Source organism: Nomascus leucogenys, chromosome 3 (assembly GCF_006542625.1).
Source record: "Nomascus leucogenys isolate Asia chromosome 3, Asia_NLE_v1, whole genome shotgun sequence".
NCBI classification, from domain to species: Eukaryota; Metazoa; Chordata; class Mammalia; order Primates; family Hylobatidae; genus Nomascus; species Nomascus leucogenys.
In genome coordinates, this window is record NC_044383.1 from 132,972,781 (window position 1) to 132,995,093 (window position 22,313).

The 22,313-nt window shown below is 38.3% G+C and overlaps 2 long non-coding RNA genes across 2 annotated transcripts in view; both read right to left on the reverse strand.

Moving 5' to 3' along the window:
• LOC115834466 overlaps positions 1–22,313 on the reverse strand; it is a 275,808-nt gene that overhangs the window by 86,207 nt on the left and 167,288 nt on the right. The window lies entirely within an intron of this gene.
• LOC105739575 overlaps positions 1–22,313 on the reverse strand; it is a 140,944-nt gene that overhangs the window by 82,650 nt on the left and 35,981 nt on the right. Inside the window, exon 3 of the long non-coding RNA XR_004029384.1 lies at positions 19,144–19,319. This is a non-coding gene — a long non-coding RNA (uncharacterized LOC105739575). The remainder of the gene's footprint in view (positions 1–19,143; positions 19,320–22,313) is intronic.

The window sequence follows — 22,313 nt, forward strand, 5'->3', positions numbered from 1 at the left end:
AGCTCTCATGTATGAGGTGTCTCCCAGTCAGGATACATGGGGGTCAGGGATCCACTTGAGGAGGCAGTCTGTCCCTTAGCAGAGCTTGAGCGCTGTGCTGGGACATCTGCTGCTCTCTTCAGAGCTGGCAGGCAGAAACGTTTAAGTCTGCTGAAGCTGCACCCACAGCTGCCCTTTCCCCCAGGTACTCTGTCCCAGGGAGATGGGAGTTACACCTATAAGCCCCTTACTGGGGCTGCTGCCTTTCTTTCAGAGATGTCTTGCCCAGAGAGGAGGAATCTAGAGAGCCAGTCTGGCTACAGTGGCTTTGTGGCCCTGTGGTGGGCTATACCCAGTCTGAACTTCCTGGTGGCTTTTTTTACACTGTGAGAGGAAAACCACCTACTCAAGCCTCAGTAATGGCAGACGCCCCCCACCCCCACCCTTACCCCAAGCTTGAGCATCCCAGATTGACTTCAGACTGCTGTGCTGGCAGCGAGAATTTCAAGCCAGTAGATCTTAGCTTGCTGGTCTCTGTGGGGCTGGGATCTGCTGAGCAAGACCACTTGGCTCCCTGGCTTCAGCCCCCTTTCCTGGGGAGTGAATGGTTCTGTCTCACTGGTGTTCCTGGTACCACTGGGGTATGAAAAAAAAAAAAAACTCCTGCAGCTAGCTCGGTGTCTGCCCAAATGGCCACCCTGTTTTGTGCTTGAAACCCAGGGCCCTTGCGGTGTAGGCATCTGAGGGAATCTCCTAGTCTGTGAGTTGCAAAGACTGTGGGAAAAGCGTAGTATCTGAGCTGGATAGCACCATCCCTCAGAGCACAGTCCCTCACGGCTTCCCTTGTCTAGGGGAGGGAGTTCCCCGACCCTTTGCACTTCCTGGGTGAGGCAATGCCTCAATCTGCTTCGGCTCACCCTCTGTGGGCTGCACCCACTGTCTAACAGTCCCATTGAGATGAACTGGGTACCTCAGTCAGAAATGCAGAACTCATCTGCCTTCTGCGTTGGTCTCACTGGGAGCCTCAGACTGGAGCTGTTCCTATTCAGCCATCTTGCCCAGGGATTTGTTTGTGTATTCCTTCTAAAGTTGGATAAAATGGCAATATTCTCTCTGTTCATTCAGAGGAACATTGGCATTCAGTGCCCTTTATCATGGGATTTTACACATTCATAACTATATTGAGCATATACTTTATGTCTAATAATATGCTCTCTGGAACTGCTGAAGGAAAAAGAAAGACACTTTCTATTTATTCCCATGAAAAATACAGGATCAGGAAATGAGAATGCTGACTGCAGGTAAATTGATCTATGTGGAGAATCTCTGATTTTGGGCAATCCAAATGAATGATGTTTTCTGACACAATTTAGTGATTAAAAGTGGCATAAAAAAATATCCCAAGGACAGGAAAATTTACCATTTGTTCAAGTGAAACCTTTATTGTTTTCAAGGCAGCACAGCCTTGAACCAGCCAGCCACTTCCCCAACCAGCACAGCTATTTTCCTCGGATGATCTTTCCACTCCTCCCATTGGGATAGCATTGCCTGTAAAATAGTACAAGTAGTCCTAACTTTTCATGGTTGTGCAGGGCCATTATAATGATCCTGCAAGCTGAAACCATACAAAGAGATCTTAATAATCTATTTAAAAAAAACTACAACTGTTCCATGACCTTTAAATTTTCTCAAAAATTAAAAACTCTTACCATAGTTTATAAATGTATAGAAAATGCAACAAATAGTAAAACTAAAATTTATTTAGTACAACAGAAATATATTGATATTACATTTTGATATTACTTTGGTAGATCATTTGATATTATTGACATATATTGATTTGGAAATTTTATATTAATATATTAAAGCCACAGTGAGTTGAAATTATTTCTTCATACTTTCATCAAAAGTCATTTGAACAGTGTTTGCCTTCTCTTTCTCATCAATGTGTAACTTAGGATACAGAGGGAGCATTTTTCCTGCTGTGGGGAATTACTCTGCTTTCTAAGTTTTGATCAGCTTCAAACATGTCATCCTTTGTGCTCTCAATGTCATGAAATACCTCTGAGAGTTCTTTTAATGTAAAAATGTCATGTCATCTATAACAGCTTTATTCTTTTTGCCACGACCTCTTTCTTCATTTAGGGAGATAAATTCACCTTCATTAAGGCCCTCTGGCTGCAGATCTAGAATGTCTCAAATGGGGGCCAGTAACAACTATTTCTTCTTAGCTCCATTTATGTTCATTCAGTTCACTCCCAAATTTTGTTTCTTTGTTACACTTTCACTTTTGTTGGTCAGTTTACTCTGTTGATAATCCATTTGTGTAAAACGCAACACAACTACACACTTTGCTGTCTGTATGTGATCTGAAAACAGATTTTCAGTAATCAATCACTGACAAGTTTTGAAAGAAGTGACAAAATTGGTCAGTGATCATGATGCACATCTGTCATTTGTACAATGGGTGTAGACAGAAGAGCTAACAGGAAGTTTGTACTTTATGTAATTATCCAGTTAATATACCATGGTAACTGTCATTGGAGCCACGTTGTTGGAGGACCATCTTAACAAACTGTAGCAACTTAAATTCATGTATTTGAGAACCATGCAAAGCAAGGACTGGTTTTCTATAAATAGGAATGATGTGTGTATTTATTTATTCATAAAGACTGTCTTTTGGAAACATTTAAATCGCTCCTTTTTCTAGGTGTAGTTTAAGAAAATAGGAGAGAAAAGTGGAAGAAAATACTATGATCTGGTGACAGATTAGTCACATGTATGTCTTTGTATGTTATTTCATTTATCAAATCATTTATTTAGTATTTATCATGTCAGTCATTTTTCTAAGAGCTTTACAGATACCATCTCATTTAATCATCTTAATAACAATAAGGTAGCTATTATTAATTTCCCCTCTTAAAGATGAAGACATAGGCACAGAGAAGATAAGTGACTGACCTAAGGTCACACAGCTTGTAAATGGAAGAGCAAGATTCCAATACAAGCAGTTGGCTTTGAAGGCTGCACTTCCAACAACTGCACAGTGCTGCCATGTGTAACGGGCCCATGTTGCTAATTCTGCAAAGTTACACAGTGTCCAGTTTTTGCTTCTCTTGGTAGAGTTAGGCCTACCTCATTTATTATTGGCATTATGACTATAAACACATCAGTACACAAAGCTGGCATCATCTATCACAGAGATTACTAAGGCTCCACAGAGCTTAGGAGAGAGGCCATGCCTTTCTTTCAGAACAGCCATGAATGAAAAGGGAATGTTTCGGAGGAAAGGAAATGCAATTGGTGACATCTCTCAGGGTCTGAATCAATTATTTCAGAGGTCAAAGGTATGAAGCTCTTTATGGAGGTGGACAAAAACCCCAATGATCATGGAATGAGTCAATTGTTTATTCAATTTTACCTATATTTCAAAGGTCTCTTTAGGAAAATATTCAAGCCAACTCTATTGAAATTTAAATGACATAAATTTGACTTTGTCTTGCAAACAACTGTCTACTCCTCTAACCACTAAACCTAAAAATTATAAATTTCAGTGACTCTGACAAACATATTAGGAGCAAAAATAACTGTGCTGATAAATACAACAGACAGAGTACTGATAGTTCAAAAATAGCATCCCAATTCTCTTGTTAAAAGTCTGGGAAATACTAGTAATCAGATAACTTAATTTGAATCATTGGAGTTGCAGTTAAAGATTAAAATGCTTGTTTATTTTTTAAATCTTCTTGGGTTTCGTTTCCACTTCCCAAATGTCAGCTTGGTGCCTAGCAACAGCCAACCCTCCAATTTTCAGTGCTATCCTTTTCTCTCTTCGCCAAATAAAAAGAAAAAAAATCAAAAGGTTATGCAGGTTGTTACTAGAAATAACTTATTTCATAAAACAGTATGAATGAACTACAGTAAGCCATTCATGAGTATAAGTTCACAAAGAGCCCAGTAGAGATTCTATTTCTCACAGACTCTTTCTTTCTAATTCGAGTCCAGTTCCAGTAGTTGTGAAATTCTTTAGTCCCTCTAAAGCAGATCTTGGTTCCCAACTGATTTTATTTAAAAAGGGGGAAAAAAGAGAGAAGAACCAATACTAAAGAAAAATTAGTGAAACTGAGCACACATGTTGGGCAGGCAGCACAATAAAAACAGTAGCAACTAGAGATACACACAAAGAGATCTGCGTGCTACAAAGTGAATCAACCAATGTGGGCACCAGTTTCCATTAAGAAAAAAATAATGTAGCTAATGATATCTAAATTCACTTTAGGTTCAAAATTCAAATAATACCATAAAAGCACTTTAAATTATTTCAAGGCCACCCAATACAGTGTAACATCAATTGCATCATGCCACTCTGCTTAAATGCCTCCATTGCCTTCCCATTTCTCTTAGAATCATTTTTATTCTTCGTAGGCCAGAGTCCTTAACATGGCCCTGAGTGATCTTTTACCAGTCTCTCCACGATGCACACTACTCCCCTTTCACACTGACCTTCAGTTCTTCATGTTCCCTAAGCTCATGCTCATCTCTAGGCTTTTGCCTTTCCTTTCTTTCCCTTAAGCCTGGGACATTCCACATCTGAGCTTATTAGGGCTGCCTCCTTCTTGCCCTTCACTTCTTCTTCTCATAGAGGCTTTCCCTATGCCACTAACCTAAGGGAGATTTCCTTCAATTAACCTCTATCACCTAGCCTTGTGTAATTTTCTCTATAGCCCTAAACACAACTTGCAATTACCTTATTTATTCACTTGCTTATTATTTGTTTTCTCCTATACAAGAGCATAAGCTAAGTAAGGGCAGAAATCTCATCTTTCTCATCTTATCTTACGCACGTTTCTCCTGAAACAGTGCCTTGCAAATGGTAGAAACTCAATACTATATTTTGAGAATAAAGGAATGTTCATATGTCATTTGCTGATACATCACCAATGCAAAAGCACAATGCTTGGTATGTAGTAATCATTTAGTTAAAAAATCCCTTAACGTAACTGAATAACTCAACCAGATCATCTTCTTCATAGTGGTTACTAAGGTTTAGATGTTTGTCTCCCAAACCTCATGCTGAAATTGATCCTCAGTGTTGGAAGTGGGACTCAAGGGGAGGTAATTGGGTCATGGGAGCAGATCCCTCATGAATAGATTGATGCCTTCCCCTGGGGGTGAGTTCTTACTTTATTAGTTCCTGAAAGAGCTAATTGTTAAAGAGTCTGGTACCTCCCATTCAGAGGTGGAGGTGCTTCCTCTCTTGTCATGTGATCTGTGCATACACTGGCTCCCCCTTCATCTTCTGCCATATGTGGAAGCAGCCTGAGGCCCTCTCCAGAAGCAGATGCCTCTTGTAAAGTGCCAAGCTTCTCACACAGCCCGCAGAGCCATGAGCCAAAGAAACCTCTTTTCTTTATAGATTATCTAGCCTCAGGTATTTCTTTATGGCAACACTAAACAGACTAAGACAGAGGTGATGGTATGAGTTACTTATTATTTTCTGTATTAGTTCCAATCCTGCTGTAAAAAAAATACAAATTTGATGGCTTAAAACAACACACATTTATTATCAGACAGTTCTGATGGTCAGAAGTCTGACGTGAGTCTCACTCAGCTAAAATCAAAGTGTCAGCCAAGATACATTGCCTTTTTTAGCTTCTATAGGCTGCCCACATTCCTTGTGTTGTAGCCTCGTACCCACCTTCAAACTCGGCAATGGCCAGTTGAGTCTCATGGTGCATCAGTCTAACACTAACTGGCCTGCCTCCCTCTTCTATTTATAAAGACCATTATAATTATACTGGTCTCATCCAGATAATCCGGGATAACCTCTCCATGTCAAGATACTGAATTTAATAACACCTGCAAAATGTCATTTGTGATGTAACATAACATATTCACAGGCTCCAGGGATTAGGATGTGAACATCTGTAGGGGGCCATTATTCTGCCTACCACCTTGTCATTGGTATGATTCTGAGAACAATTCACCTTTGTCTTATGTAACCCCATGAAAACTCTCTCTCTTATCTTTCAAACATGTGATACATGATCACATTCTAGAGAGAAATTCCCTACAAGTAAACTTATCTCCCATTTTCCCATCTCAGGAATATGGCCTGAATGTGTGGGTGATGCAATTTTGCATAAATTGAGAAATAGATTTAGACTACTACCTCCTATGCAGACAAACAGCCTGAAAATAAGCAGATGTTGACATCTTTGGACAAGCTCAAAATACATTTTGGTTGCTTGTAGAAGATAATTACAAGAAGAGAAAACACATTCCATTCTCATCATCAAAATGAGAACAACGGCACTGTGTCTTGTAAGAATACAGAATTCAGGGGAGCCAAGCAAATTGCATCATTATTAGAAGGATCTATCTTAAGCCTGGGGGTAGGGAAGAGAGACAGGATTATGGACTCCCAAATCTGCGTTTAGCTAAGGCAATTTTCTTCATTTGCCTATGGTAAATCAGCCTATATAATTAAGCAAACCCAGGGGCCTAACACATTAACTTGCCGTCGATATATTCTATCTGCCTTGGCACCACTAGTGTTTCTGGCATTATTTATGAAGGCACTCTTGCTATATTTGCACAGCATGCAGCATTGTTCATAGCAGGCTGTGGATTATTGTCAATGAATAATGCCCTAGAAGCTCCTAACCCTTTGTGCAATAGCTGCTTCTCTGTGTTCTGCTTAAGATGATAGCACAGCCATAAATAAGCTACCAGCCACAGGATTCATTTGGCATCAGTGAATACCCCTACAAAGCTACAGGTTCACACTGTTCCCTGATACACTATAAACAGTGTTCATCACTAAGAATTTTTTTAAAGGTGATGAACCTTAAATATGGACATCAGAATTTTCTGAAATCTCATTTTGCTTGAATTGTTTATCATCCAACATACACATCAGGTCTTCTTTGGGAATTTACCTGTGAGAGATGGCAAGAACAGCGCCAGAGAAAGAATTCCTCCACAGCCTCTCTTCTGTCTAAATTACTAAGAATTGCATGGAAAGTCATCTTCTAACATAGGAGGAGGGAGGGTTTTTTCCTCTTGGAAACCTCCATGCCTTGTCAGAGAGCTTCACAAGAGGCCAGTGAATCTCAGACTTGGATTTCACAGCCCAGTTTGGTAAAAAAAAAAAAAAAAAAAAAATCTCAGAGATTTCTCCTTTGCCTTTTCCAACAGGCCACATAAAAGCACTTTACCAAAATTCACAGGAGAACTGGTTTTCCTTTTGCTAAAACGCCATGAGGTCACTGTCTGTGCCTAGTACCTACTTCAATGTCTCTAGTGAATATCTCTCAAATTCATTCAAGAAGCATGCACTCAGAAACATGCATTAACCTTTTCTTAAATGGAGGCACCACTCAATTTAAGACTCATTACTTACAAGGACGATATCAATCACCTGCTACCAACACCAGACAGGAAGTCAGAGCAAGTTTCCTGGATAGAGCTATCCTGTTTCACAACCACAGTGATGAGGAACTTTGCCACTAAAAAGCACTGGAAAGCCTCTGTTTCCTGGACTTTACCCAGCCTTACCATCTCACCAGGCTGTATTAGTTTCCTGCGTGTGTCTAAACAAATTATCACAGCTTGGACGACTTTAACAAAACAGAAAGTTATTCTCTCACAATTTTGGAGGCCAGAATTCTGAAATCAAGGTGTTGGCAGGGTCACGCCTCCTCTGAAAGCTCTAGCGGGGAATCCTGCCTTGCCTCTTCCGGTTTCAAGTGGCTCCCGGTGTCCCTTAGCTTGAGGCAGCATCATCACTCCAACCTCTGCCACCATCTTCACCTGGCCTTCTATGCTGTGTTCCTCTGTGTCCAAACCTTCCTCATTTTCCTCTTATAAAGACACCAGTCTGATCATTTTAACCCTGACATCCTCAAATCATTACATCTGCAAAAATCCGTATTTCCCAGTAAGGTCTCATTCTGAGGTTCCAAGTGGAACCTCAGTTTTTGGGGGGTAGGGGGGAAGGACACTATTCAACTCACTTCACAGGGAGGGTTTCTCTGCCTGGGCTCGGCTGCTATGAAAATTTGTATTTCCATGGCCCCCCGCATCCCCCTTCTCCTGCAGCTGCCAGCTCCCCTGGTCCTTACAGGAGATGTAGGGAGCCTGGAGACTGGAGCCTGAATTAATGCAGAACAGAGCACCATACCCCCAGGGTATCATTTCCAGCCTGCCACGCATACGCCACAGCAACCAGGCTTTCTCTCAGCAGAACGACTCCAGACGGTCAGGCTCCACCCCGTCTCCACCTCCTCTGGGGAGACAGGTCTCTGTCTCTGTCTCTGAGGCTCCTTTCTTCTTTCTGGAAGATTCTTCAACCTTCCACTGAGCATTTAAACAACCTGGAGGAACTCAATTTTTAATTTAAAATATGCTTTTTTTCTGAATATAAAGGTAATTCAACTTATTATAAGATGATTTTTTAAAAAATACATCAGAATATTAAATAGATAAAATCCGCATTGGCCCCATTTCATAAAGGTAACCACTCTTACTGTGTATACATATGCCTAAACAATCTTTCTCTATGAAACATACTTTTTAAAAACGGATAGGGCAAGGTTGTACATATTGCCTCCCTTGGATCTCAGGGAATTCACGGAATTCCCCGGAATTCCCTGGAATTCCATGGAATTCACGGAACTGAATCCACTCATTATTATAATTTTATGATGTAGTCAACACAATGAAAACAACATTCGAGAATTAGAATTTATTTTTAACTTGCTATTTTTGCATTATCTGCCCTAATCATTTCCTCATAACACTAAATAATCTCTAAAACTCAATTTTAATGGCTGCTTATTATTTCATTATTCATGCATTGCAATTATTTTAAATAACCCTACATTATGGACATACAGATCAAGTACAATCTTCAAAAAATAATAAAGCAATGCATAACTTTACTCCCAAACCTTCTTGAATAGCTCTAATAATTACATTAAATACATTTCTTAATCAAAAGATAAAGATACTTTACAGTTTTTGATATATATAATTAAACCTCTAAAAAGCTGATAATAGTTTATAATTTTGCCATCTGTTTTATCATTCTCTTCAAACACTGAGCATTAAACTGTATGAACATTTACTAATTTGAAGGGCAGGCAATGCTATCTTATTGCATTTTAATTTGCACTTCTTTGGTTACTAGTGAGGTTAGAGATTCTTATATTTATGAATTATTATATTTCTTCTTTTGTAACTGCTCTTCAAACTTTTTTCTAGTGGGATATTTATCTTTTTCAATAATTCATTTGTTCATTCAACACATTTATATTGAGTGTTTATAATGTGCCAGACAGTGGGCTAGATTGAGGAAAAAGAACATTGTGGAGGTGGGGGGAGGCCTGAGAAACAGATAGCTTATTGGTTTCTGCCTTTATGGAAAATTATATTTATTTTCTCATTACTTTACAAAATCTATGCGTTAAAGAGATCTTTTTATTTTATGTATGGCAGCTATTGTCTTATGAAACTTCAGGGAGAAATCATCTATTTTTTTTTGGAAAGGGTGGATATATACTTTATCCCAAAAATATCCAGCTATTTTTTTCATTTGCTTATATTTTTACTATTTTTGAGTCAATTTTTCATTTGGATTGTATTTTGGTATATGACATGAGGTTTTAGAATTAATTATTCTCTGAATGGTAATTAATTCTCACAGTACCATGTATTAATGATGTGTCATTCTGTCATTGTTTAGCAACTCATATTTATCATACAGTAACATTTCATAAACATCAGGCTCTAGGCTTTCTATTCTGTTCCATTGTTCTGTCTTTTCTTAGGTCAATGTCACAGTCTTCATTAAAATTTTATTATATGTTTTAATATATGACAGTGGAAATCCTGGCATTTAAAAAAAAATTGGCTGTTTTCACTATTTTTTCTTTTTTTTTTTAAATCCACGATCACTTTGAGACCAAACAAACAAACCCAAAATTTCCCTTTGGCATTTTGATTGAAATTGCTCTAAGTTCCCTCATCTGTCAGATGAGGTTGCACTCACCTCTATTCCCAGTTGCTAAGCAATTCCTCCTAATTATCTTTTACTCCACAGTCCCTTAATATAAAGTCCCCACCTTACAGGACCACATTAAGTAGATCTTCCAACTCAGGTCATCTGTCTGAAACTCTGCCTCATAAACCACGAGAGATGTGGACCAAAGAGGAAGTTACATAGAGGTCAAAAAAGAAAAAATGAAGACTGAGTTTCAAGTCGAAATTTGAGGTCCAAATTAGCAGTGTGAGTAGGTTTAAATATCAGGGTACATAAAAATCTACTTAAATTCTTTCCTTTTTATTGGTTAAAATAATACAAAGCACTTTTATATGTTTTATTGCAAATACAAAGTGCTTCAGATATTTTATAATTATTAACAGATTTGTTGGATAGCTTGGTCCAATATAGCATTGTTCCAGAGAACAGAAAGAAATATGTTTTCTAACACTCTTATTTGAAATTAATTATAAGAGATGCATTGGGTTCAGGTGGCCATCTCCTACGGCTTTTCGCTACGGACATCCATGTAAGCTTTAGTTCTTCCTGGATTCTCTGCTAGTCCACACTGCTCTTGTTCTAGCTTTCTCACCTGCAGTATTTGCCACTTACTTTAGTCATCTTCGCATACCTGCTTACCAAAGACTAGGCTTAAGTACAGGATCACAAGCAAGTATATGTATAGCTGCCTTGGAAAAATTAATAATAAAGTGGTTTGAGTTTTCCAGAGAGTATCAGCAGATAGGAAACCATCTTCACTTCCTATGAACCTGGATAAAACAGGATATTAGATTGCTACATTTATCCAGTTATAAGCCATAACAGCTTGCTTAAAACTTTTTTCAATTTATTCCAAACAACACAACTCACAAAAAGCCATGGAATCCATTAAGTATTCATCTTTTTCCCTCTTGGCACGTAAAAATAGGCCAAATTTCTTACTCAAAGGTCCAAAGAAGCTTTACATACACGTTTGTTTTGTTTTCAAGAACTGGGTTGAAGCATATCAGGTACCACTTAAGTAAATAATTCAAATCAATTCCAATGGAAAACAAAGGCCTGCACAATCCCTCTGTGGAGTACAGGACAAAGGCCCTGAGACCTGATTAAGAGCAAGAATTCTGCCCAGCCATGCGAACAGGCAAACGCTCAATGAGTCCTTCTATGTGATGCTATGTACGTTATATGTATTTATCTCAATTGTATCCTTTTTTTTTTTTTTTTTTTTTTGAGACGGAGTCTCACTCTGTCACCCAGGCTGGAGTGCAGTGGCGCGATCTCCGCTCACTACAAGCTCCGCCTCCCAGATTCAGCCATTCTCCTGCCTCAGCCTCCTGAGTAGCTGGGACTACAGGCGCCTGCCACCACGCCCGGCTAGTTTTTTGTATTTTTTAGTAGAGATGAGGTTTCACTGTGTTAGCCAGGATGGTCTCGATCTCCTGACCTCATCCTAGCAACTCTGCTTCTTTGCTCATCAGCAATGAGGCTAGCATTTGAAGGCTCCTCTGCAAGAGTTGAAGGACTACCCCAGGGTCTCTGTATATTTCCCTGGAAGCTCTTACAGTAGCACCAGGAAACCTAGCCCCATCCCAGAAGAATCATTACACTAGGGATTCTCCCCTGGGTGTCAGGGCTTGAATATGCCCCTCTCATGGCTCTGAGAGGCCCTTTGCAAATGCCATTGCTGAAAAGATGTGTGTAAGAACTGAAGTTTCCCTGGGAATAGTGCACCCACAGACTCACAAGGGGCCAAGTCCAGAAAAGCAACATGAACCCTGTAGGCACTGGACACCAGGCCTATAGACGCAGCTGGCACTGGTTGATGGATTTTCAATTCTGAGTAGGTCTTCTTCAAAATTCCCTTTTCCAGACCTTTTGAAATATGTTATTGTTTTCTCCAATTTCAAGTAGCAGTTACTCTATAACTGGATATAATTTCATTTATATGTAAATGGTATTATATTTTCATTTATGTTTCAATTGAAGCTGAAAAAATTTACTATGGCTGATTAAAAACAAAAAGATTGGGTGGAATGAGTCTTCTTTCATAGACCAAAGATGGAATTCTAAATTATATTTATACTTTGCCATTTAATGGCATGATTATATTGAGACATTATCTAAAATGTCTAGTTTTCTTGCTCAGCAAATTTTTAGTCTATTTTCCTCCTTAAAAGCTCTTGAACTCATTATCTCATATTTTCTATTTTCTGATCTCATATTGATAGAGTCATCACACATTTTCTTCATGATTTCAGGAGATTGCTCTTTTCAGAACAGACTTATTTAATATAAACTGTACCTGGACTTCATGGAGACATTTACTTTTGATATTGCTTTACTTATGTTAAAAATAATTTTAAAAGTTTTTAATTTTCCTTGGATCTTTTTCATGGAACATTCTTATTCCCCTGGTGTGATATTACAGTAGAAATTGACAAACCTGAATAACATGGAGACTCTAGTGGTTCTGTGTACAGAGTCATGCAATTAAAATAGTTACAGCATGGTTTGATTAAGCAGATACTCAGGAACATATGATTAAGTTAAACCCTTTTATGCAATGAATTAATTTAAAATTGGTGACTTGAGTTTAATGCTACATATAAGCAGTCTAAATTTAACTTTTACAATAAGTAAAAATATATCCAGAAGTTTATCTGGATCTCATAAGCAAAAATAATTAATATTTACACAGTTTTTGTGATATTGCCAAGCACTTTATGTGTACTTCTCCATTAATCCTTACAACTTCAGGTTAGATACCATTATCCCCATTTCACAGATGAAGCAGCTGAGGTACAGGAAGGTTAAGTAATTGGCCCTAAGTTACATAACTAGCAGTGCAAAGTCAGGTTTCAAACTCATGTCACTTGACTCCAAACTCACATTATTAACCAGTGTGCAGTAATGCCCCTAAAGCTTTTTCCAGGTAGTGTCCCATCCAAGTGTTGATCAAGAGCTGCCCTTGCTAAACTTGTACTGCCAGATGAGTTATGACTAATTTACAGAGCTATGCAAGATGGAATCCACAGAAAGTCTCACAGTAACACCCTAAGCTGCTTCTTGCTTATAATGTAACTGACAGAGAGAAAGTTCTGATTTAAGATTGCCAAATTTAGCAAATAAAAAATGCAAGATACCCAGGTAAATCTGAATTACAAGTAAGCCTAAATTTTAACATAATTTTAAAAAATACATATGTCTGATGCAATATTTTAGACATACTTAGACTAAGAAATTATTTGTTGTTTACCTGAAATTCAAATTTCACTGAGTGTCTTATATTTTATCCGGCAACACTATCCTGGGTTGAGTTCATTCTCAAATGTTGTCCACTGAACTGGAAGAGAACACCCACGTGAAAATTTGGCTTTCCCATCTTGAGTCAAATGCCAGGGTAACCCCAAGAATTATTCAGATTCCAGAGTCACCTGCGGCTTGTGATGTGGTCATGGCCCTACATCACCACTCCTCCCAAGCCAACCACCTCCTCAGGCCCAGTGCACTGAGCAGTGTGATTTAATGAGTTGAGTTACTGGAAACACCTCTTTCCAAAAGGTTTAATTAATCTCTTTATATGTCCATTGAAGCCTGAGTCACAGAAGGTAGGGTATTTGGACGACAAAGTATCAGCAAACATTGTCACAAACTCCCAGTGGTCATTCTTACTCCCACTGTATCCTGGTCTCTAATCCAAAATTTATGAAAACATTCAAAACTTCATGTTGACAAAAGAAATGTCCTTCTCATTCTACTGCTTTCTGGGTGTTCATTCTCAGTCATAATATGTAAAAACCAGATGAACAAGGTCTTTGAACATCTGAGGACAGAATTTGGTCTTGGATGCTTTGTATCTGACAGCCTTTAAGCTTACGCTGGGGATGAGGCCAAAATGCATGATTCTATGTGAAATTACTGGGTGAGCTTCCCATTACAGAGTTCACAGTGGCCTTGAAAAATATTGTCCTTTGAGGTGTGCCAAGTCAAAATCATGCAAAGTGCTATTTAATTGATGCAGTGAGTTTAAAAGCAGCCAACTCTATCATATTAGCCCTGTGTTGCTCACATCAGCAAGTGCTCAATAAATAACTTGTTGACTGATTGACTGAGGGGATATTGGAAAAAAGTACTGAATAATTCTCTTTGCTACATGACCAGATGTCCTCTTTAAGGGTGAACACAGCAGGATACAGCAAAAAAGAAAAAGCAATCGGAGGAGCTGCTGAAAATTATTCAATGAGAGCAAAAATCAAGAGAAACACATTATCTGCATTTCATGCTGGATGCAAAACCATTTGAAATGGAGTTGTCACAGCAGTCAGAATAGAGAAAACTGCCCAGGATTGGGAGTTTAGAGACTGGAATTTTGGCCCTCTGCCAATAACCACACGTGAGGCCTTAGGATAGTTAATTTATATTCTTTCTGGAAGTTTGTCCAAATGTTTTCTAAGGTCACTTCCATTCTGTAATTTTCTAATTTTTCTTCTGACTCAGGTTTTTATGCATTTAAGCATCAGAAAATATTAGCCTTCGGACTCTTCTCAAGTATTGATTTGTTGCTTTTATTCCTCAGCTTTTCTAAGCAGATTACATGCTTGAAAAATGTGCTATCAATTCCTTATGAATATCCTAGCTCTAAGGGAGTTCAGCTAATTAGGTTAATCAGCATAGCCCTAGTGCTGTCATACAATCAACCTTTCTTATAGTCATTCATTCTTTTATTCAGTGAATATAAAAATTTTAGTCAGTACATAGTTAATATTTATTTAGAACCCACTACATACTACTGAACCAGGCATTGGTGAGAAGATCCCTACTCTCAAAGGGTTTATAGTCTAGTTAGAGAAACAGGAATGTAAACAGAGAATTTCAACCAATTGTGTTAAGTGCCATAACAGAGGAGTTGGCAAAGAGTTGTGGCAGTCTAGAGGGAAGGTGGCCATGTCCTAACTAAACCAATCAGGGAAGTCTTGATATATCAGGTTGCAAGAAGTATTCCAAGCAAAAACCATGAGGTTATTCTGCAGTAATACATGCAACTAATATAGGCTTTATTGGAAAGGGAAGCTAAAGAGGCCAGGTTTGATAGTTTAAAAATCCCAGAAGGAAAAGAGAAATGAGGACTAGAAATAGAAAACAACCATCAAAATGTATAAAATAAGTATGTATGTTTGTGGGGCAAATGTTTGTTGAATGGAGGTTAAGAACTGAGCACTGCTCTATGGAAAATCATAGTAAACAGCACACACAACACCCTGATCTTCCACAGGCAGGTCTCTGTAGCAACACATTCTGTTATAGCATCAACCAATGACAATGTATTGAGTTTCTCATTTTCCCTGATACTAGTTCATCACAGGCTTACTTTCACTGACCTCAGACTAAAGTGGCCCTCACTTCCCCAGTAAGTACTTTCCACTGTGTAATCCTGTTGATTACAACTTGAAAGCACCTTGTCTATCCATCTATTTATTGGCTTTGGACTTGGAAAAAAATACGGTTCCTTCCTGAGGTGAAACCATTTGACTTCATGTTTCCAACCTTGAATAAAGGGTTAATTTCTTGTGGACCCCAAACCTGTCAGTGCCTAGGGACAGTGTTTGGCGTATCAAAGTCTGAAATCTCACATCAGTGTCTTGGATCAAGAACCACATTTTCTCCATATATGGCACTAACCTTCACAACCTCTTATATTTCCAGTGGCCTTGTGACCCTTCAGTCAAAAATGGTAGAATTTATTTCACATTTGTATTACATTTTTTACATTAAAAAGCACTAAAATTGGCTCCTAAATCCTAAAGAAACGTATTTCTTTCTCTACTAGAATGAGTTAAGGTGCTGGAATAGAAACAGATGGAAAAAAGAGATATAATTAGGAATGAGCAGAAATTGCGGCTTTCTTATTTGTATGGCATGGTTCCTTTCACTGAGTATAATATATGAGCTTCAGTGTAATGTGGTCATCAATTTTAATTTTGCCAGCCTTTCATTTGATGGTTGCTGCCATTGCCATCCTAATCTTCAAAGGGCATGGCCAGGATAATTATCACAGCTACCAGATCTTTCCCCTGTAATATCACTGAATCTTATCAACCTATTTCCTTGAAACTTGGGATAACAGGTAGAGAGTTACTGCACTCACTCTGACAATCACCTTTCTCCAAAAGCACAGATTTTAGAAGGATCAAAATTGCAATCACATATTCTGTTATATAACTCATTTCAGACAAATATTCTATTCTAGTCCACATTTAAATGGTTATAGCCCATAGGATTGCATGACCTTGCCTCTGCTTAGTCAAAGCGGGCTTTATATTTTCAATTGAGACATAAGAAAACATTCTCAAACTTAGCCATTTTATTAAAAAATCTCACTGATGCTTACATGTTTCTCCTTTAAACAACTGTCTCATATGCATATAAAAGCCAGAAATTTCCTTTTTTCCTTTAAGGTTGCACTTTTCACAGTGCACACAAGACAAGTTAATGCAGGAATTAGTAGTTAGTGATAACATTCATGAATAAATGTGATTCTAGTCAGTTTTTTTGTTTAAGAAAGGTGTTTTTAACACAAATCTATCTGGGTGGTTTTGCTAAATTACCAAGTTCAGCCAGTGGATATTTACAGTTTCAGAGTCCACTTGACATTCCCCAAGAAATAAAAGCAGTCAAGGCATTTTATTTTACATTGGGCTGGTAGTAATTTCCTTTTCTCTAAAATTTGAAGAAATTTACATAGTGTCTAAATATAACTTTATCATCTGCAAAATGACTTCCCCTTGGGATGGCAAAAGACACAAGTGACTCCAACCATTATTCCAATGAAGTTATGAAGGAAAACTGTGCAACCTGAGTTCTTGGTTTCTTATAATAAAGTTGAAGCTAAACAGACAGAATTTCTATTTTAGCACTCTTGCTGGCTAATTTTCACTTCACCCATTATTTACAAGCCACTGTTTTTCTCAATTAATTAAGTTACTCATGTAACTCTTAATGGTTCTCATATATATATAAACATATGCATTGCATCATTTGTACTTCTGAGATGAATTCATTAGCAATTAATAACTGTACAAAATCCTCACCTAAATTCATACTCCTGTGAATGTACTTGACAACACATGCCACACAGTTCAGTTCTTTTTAAACATGCTCAGATACATGCACACATACACTAGGAGTTTATAAATAACAATAATTATTATAAATAATGGCATTCAGCATGATAACCAATTATTTTCTGAATAATCAGTGTCCATTAATATTCTCACAGATTATTGTGTTTACAAATCACTGAAGACCAACATAATTGCAATATGCAGAACAGTAAGTTCATAGCATGAGACCCCAACTAAAATGTTAAGCCTCACAAGTAAGGAATGGTTATTTCTGCTTACCACTGCATCCCCAACACATAGAACAGCGCCTGGATTACAGAAGAGGTCTTTACAAAATACGCATTCATTGTTAAAAAATGAATAAATAAATTATCTAGAAATAAGCGTGAGATTATTTTCCTCCTTTTTAAGTTAGTAGCAAAGCAATATAAAGATGGATATATTTTGGATCAAGAGAAAACGTCAATTAGGCCTACACAGTAGCTAGATGGCCAGGATTTAAAGAAAATACTTCTGACCTCTTTTACACCATTGGTGATAATGTAAATTAGTACAGCCTCTATGGAAAAAGGTATGGAGATTTTTTAAATAACTAAAAATAGAACTACCATTTGATCTAGCAATTCCACTACTGGGTATCTAACCAAGGGAAAAGAAATCAATATATCAAAAAGACACCTGCAATTGCATGTGTATTGCAGTGCTATTCACAATAGCAAAGATACAGAATCAACCTAAGTGTTCATCAGTGGATGAATAGATAAACAGAATGTGGTGTATATACACAATGGAATAGTATTCAGCCATAACTGGATGAAATCATGTTGTTTGCAGCAACATGGATGGAACTGGAGGTCATTATCTTAAATGAAACAAGCCAGGCACAGCAAGACAAACATTGCATGTTCTCACTCATAAGTAGGAGCTAAAAAAATTTGTTCACGTGGATGTAGAGTGGAGTGATAGACACTGGAGACTCAGAAGGGTAAGGGTTTGGTGGGAGGATGAAGATAAGTTGTTAATGGGTACAATGTGTTTTACTCAGGTGATGGATACCCTACATACTCTGACTTTAACCACTATAAAATCTATGCATGTAATAAAATTGCACATGTACCTCTTAAAGTTGAATACAAAAAAAAATTAAGTGAACACATCCCCTTTATAGAAGAATCTGTAATTACCTAAATGTTGAAAAATCCCAAAGATTTGCAGTCACTGAAAAACCTTACATACAGCAAGCTGCAGTAACCAAGGAGACCATTTTGTGTAAATTTACACAAGGGCAGAAATGAGTCCAGGAAGGACATGAAACTCTGCATCTGAGGACAATATGTTTATCTACTTAGATCTAATGATCACAGACATCCCCTTGATTAGAAATGGGGAAAAGCATGCAGTATGCCTGGTCCATGGGGAAATATATCCCCCAGGCAGTGTTAACACTTGGCCAGCTATGCATCAGATCCATTACAATGGTGACACCCCATTTTCTCTATTATGCTGAAAACTTGTGAGTGCTACTGTCTTTTTTGTTGGGTGTAATCAATATTAAGAGAAGATGATGGAAACATGGGGCATGTTCTAACAAGACAACTTCCTATCCAAGTAGTTTATGAATAAAACAAAGAACTAGATGTTCCTGTTTATCCTGCTTACCTGTAGCCTGGCCTAAGTCAGAAGTGTAGGTGAGGCTGCCTCTGGAGGTCTGAGCTAACTTTCTAATACATGGCCCTTCTCATTTTATTGGCCCTGCTCTAAGACTCTTGCTCAGAGTTTTGATTTGCTAATAAGAAGTTGTTCTGAATGGCTAAGGTCCACCTTTCCAATTTTTTATTAAATCAGATAATGTCTGCTTGTGGACTCAAAAATTATGATCCATAACTACTAAAGATTCCTACTACATCTTAGAACATAAAGGCAAATGGGTAGGAAAGAAAAGAAAAATAATGATAAGCAAAGCTAAATAAAATGGAAAAAAAGCCAGAGATTTCACACCTTTGGGGTTTTTCCATCCTCCAAGCTATTTTTTCTTGCTAACTCTGCCGTCTATTCATGGATGTTGTGTTGTTGTCTGTCTGGGTGATTTACACAGTGCTGGTCGTGCTGCCAGCTCTAGCGTCATCTTCCCTTTGAAGCACAGCCAGAAAGGTGTCACTGGAAATGCTGAATTACTGTACATGAAAAACACAAAGGGAAGTATGAACTGGGACATCCAGTCTAGAAGAGGGAAGGCTAAAGAGAAGGTATGTAATGGTATTCAGACAGGTGCAAATGCCTGCCAGGCCTGCTGAACTCTGTGTTGAGTCAAGACTGAACTACACAGAAACCTGACAATTTTATTGATGAACATGACTTTATTTTTTTTTTTTTTTGAGATGGAGTCTCGCTCTGCCGCCCAGGCTGGAGTGCAGTGGCGCAATCTCGGCTCACTGCAAGCTTCGCCTCCTGGGTTCACGCCATTGTCCTACCTCAGCCTCTCCGAGTAGCTGGGACTACAGGCGCCCGCCACCACGCCCGGCTAATTTTTTGTATTTTTTAGTAGAAACGGGGGTTTCACCGTGGTCTCGATCTCCTGACCTCGTGATCCGCCCGCCTCGGCCTCCCAAAGTGCTGGGATTACAAGCGTGAGCCACCGCGCCCAGCCTGAACATGACTTTAGTATTTAGTCTGACCTAACATCCTCACTTTACAGCTAAGACATTGATGTTTGAGATACAGCCCTAGTGGGGCTAACCTACAAAGGAAATCAATGCACTGAACTAACCTGATAATCCACAGCTAATCTGCAAAGGAGATCAATGCACTGAGGACATGGCTGAACTGACACTTTCTAGGTCTATTTTCCATTATGCAAGATGACTTTAGGTGGTACAAAAGCAGAGTATATTTTTAAAGTTATGTAATTCTTTTTATATATATTCTTAAAAATAACATGACCACATAAATTTAGTGATATAAAATTTCCTGTAAGTAAAAATAAGCAAATCCTACAAAGTGCCAAAAACAAATGGCTCTCTTAGAAATGTGGCCTAATGCCTTTGATCTTTATTGCACCATCTCAACCACCTCATCAGAAGTACACTGAGGGTGGGGTGGATGCAACTGGAGCTTTTATGAGAGATCAACAATGGGGGAGCTTTTCCTATCATCAGAGATTTTATTTTCAAGAGAAATCAGGTTAGTCACTAAGGCTATGGGAATTTCTCTGGGTATGTCCCAGGTAAGACAGTCTTCCTTGAAACTATGAGAAATGAGATGAACTCTTCACATGGTATCCACATCCATAAGCATCTGTGACTGTTTAGAAAGTGTAAAGACTGATCATGCCCCCAAAACAATAGCAATATATTTAATACCTAAAATTTATTATGTGGCAAACAAGTCAGGCATAAGTTAAGACCTCAGATTATCTCAAATTCTTATCACTGCTTTGGAGTTGGGTAGCAGTGAAACAATAAAGAAATAAACTTTGAAATAATCCAGGTTGGCTTTAATTTGGGGAGTGATTTTTATCATTATTATTTCTATAAACTATGTCGACCAACATTCCCTCTAAGTCAATGGAAGTTTTAAACTACTATATTTCAACATTGAGTCCCAGCTGTTTTGCGGTTAGAATGCATAGAAGAACAAGTTCATCAGAATTAGGTCTTGTTTCTTTTACCAAAGCTAAGCTCAATCTAGATACAGGTAGTTGTGGCATATTTGGAGACATGGCTCTACAAGAAAATCTACTAAACGGACTGCTTCCTACCACTGAGGGTAGAAAGAAACCTGGTAAATTTGGACCACTCCATTTTATGGCAGCTGTAGTGTCTGTACTACATTCTTAAACCAATCTTTTTCTTCAGATGAAGAGATGCAACGGTGACATTCTGCCTAAGATTCCTCCCTGAGAACTCTTTAAGCTTGATCAAATTAAATGACTACTTCTTATAAAACAGTATTTGATGACTGATTTTCATGAATGAATACAGGACTTTGATTTTTTGTAGTCCTGAGATTGATAATGGGTCTCAGGAGATTTTCAGGTACTCTCAGAATAAGACTATTGGTATGGTTTGGACCTGTGTCCCCACCCAAAATTCATGTCAAATTGTAATCCCCAACATTGGAGGTGGGGCCTAGTGGGAGTTGATTGTATCATGGGGATGGGTTTTTCCCCTTGGTACTATCCTCACAATAGTGAGTTCTCCAGGGATCTGGTCATTTAAAAGCGTATAGCACCTCCCCTTTCTCACGCTCTTGCTCCTGCTCCAGCCAGGTAAGACATGCCTGTTCCCCTTCACTTTCTGCCATGATTGTTTCCTAAGCTTCCCTTCACTTTCTACAATGATTATAAGTTTTCTGAGGCCTCTTCAGAAGCAAAATCCACTCTACTTCATATACAGCCTGCAGAACTGTGAGCCAATTAAACCTCTTTTGTTTATACATTGCCAAGTCTCAGGTATTTCTTTAGTGTGAATACAGACTAATACACAAAATCAGTACCAAGGAGTGGGGTATTGCTATAAAGATACTTGAAAATGTGAAAGAAGCTTTGGAATTGGGTAACTGGAAGTTGGAAGAATTTGGAGGGCTCAGAAGAAGAGAGGAAGCTGAGGGAAAGTTTGGAATTTCCTAGAGACTTGTTGAATGGTGGTGACCAAAATGGTAATAGTGATATAGAAAATGAAGTCCAGGCTGAGGAGGTCTCAGATGGAAATGAGGAACTTATTGGGAAATGGAGTAAAGTTACTCTTGTTATGCTTTAGCAAAGCACCTGGCTGCATTGTGCCCCTGCTCTAGGGATCTGTGGAACTTTGAACTTAAGAGTGATGATTTGGGGTATCTTATTGAAAAAATTTATAAGAAGCAAAGCATTCAAGTATAGCCTGCCTGCATCTAACAGCATACACTCAAAAAAAAAAAAAAAAAAAAAAAAAAACAAACAAACAAAAAAAACCCCAAACTGAAACGTATTTAAAAGGGAAGCAGAGCATAAATGTTGGGAAAATTTGCCTCCTGGCCATGTGGTAGAAAAAAAAAAAAAGTCAATTTTCAGGGTGGAATTTAATCAGGCTGCAGAAATTTGCATAATAAAAAAGGAGCCAAGTGTTAATATTCAAGGCAATGGAGAAAAGGCCTCAAAGGCATTTCAGAGTCCTTTGCAGAAGCCCTTCCCA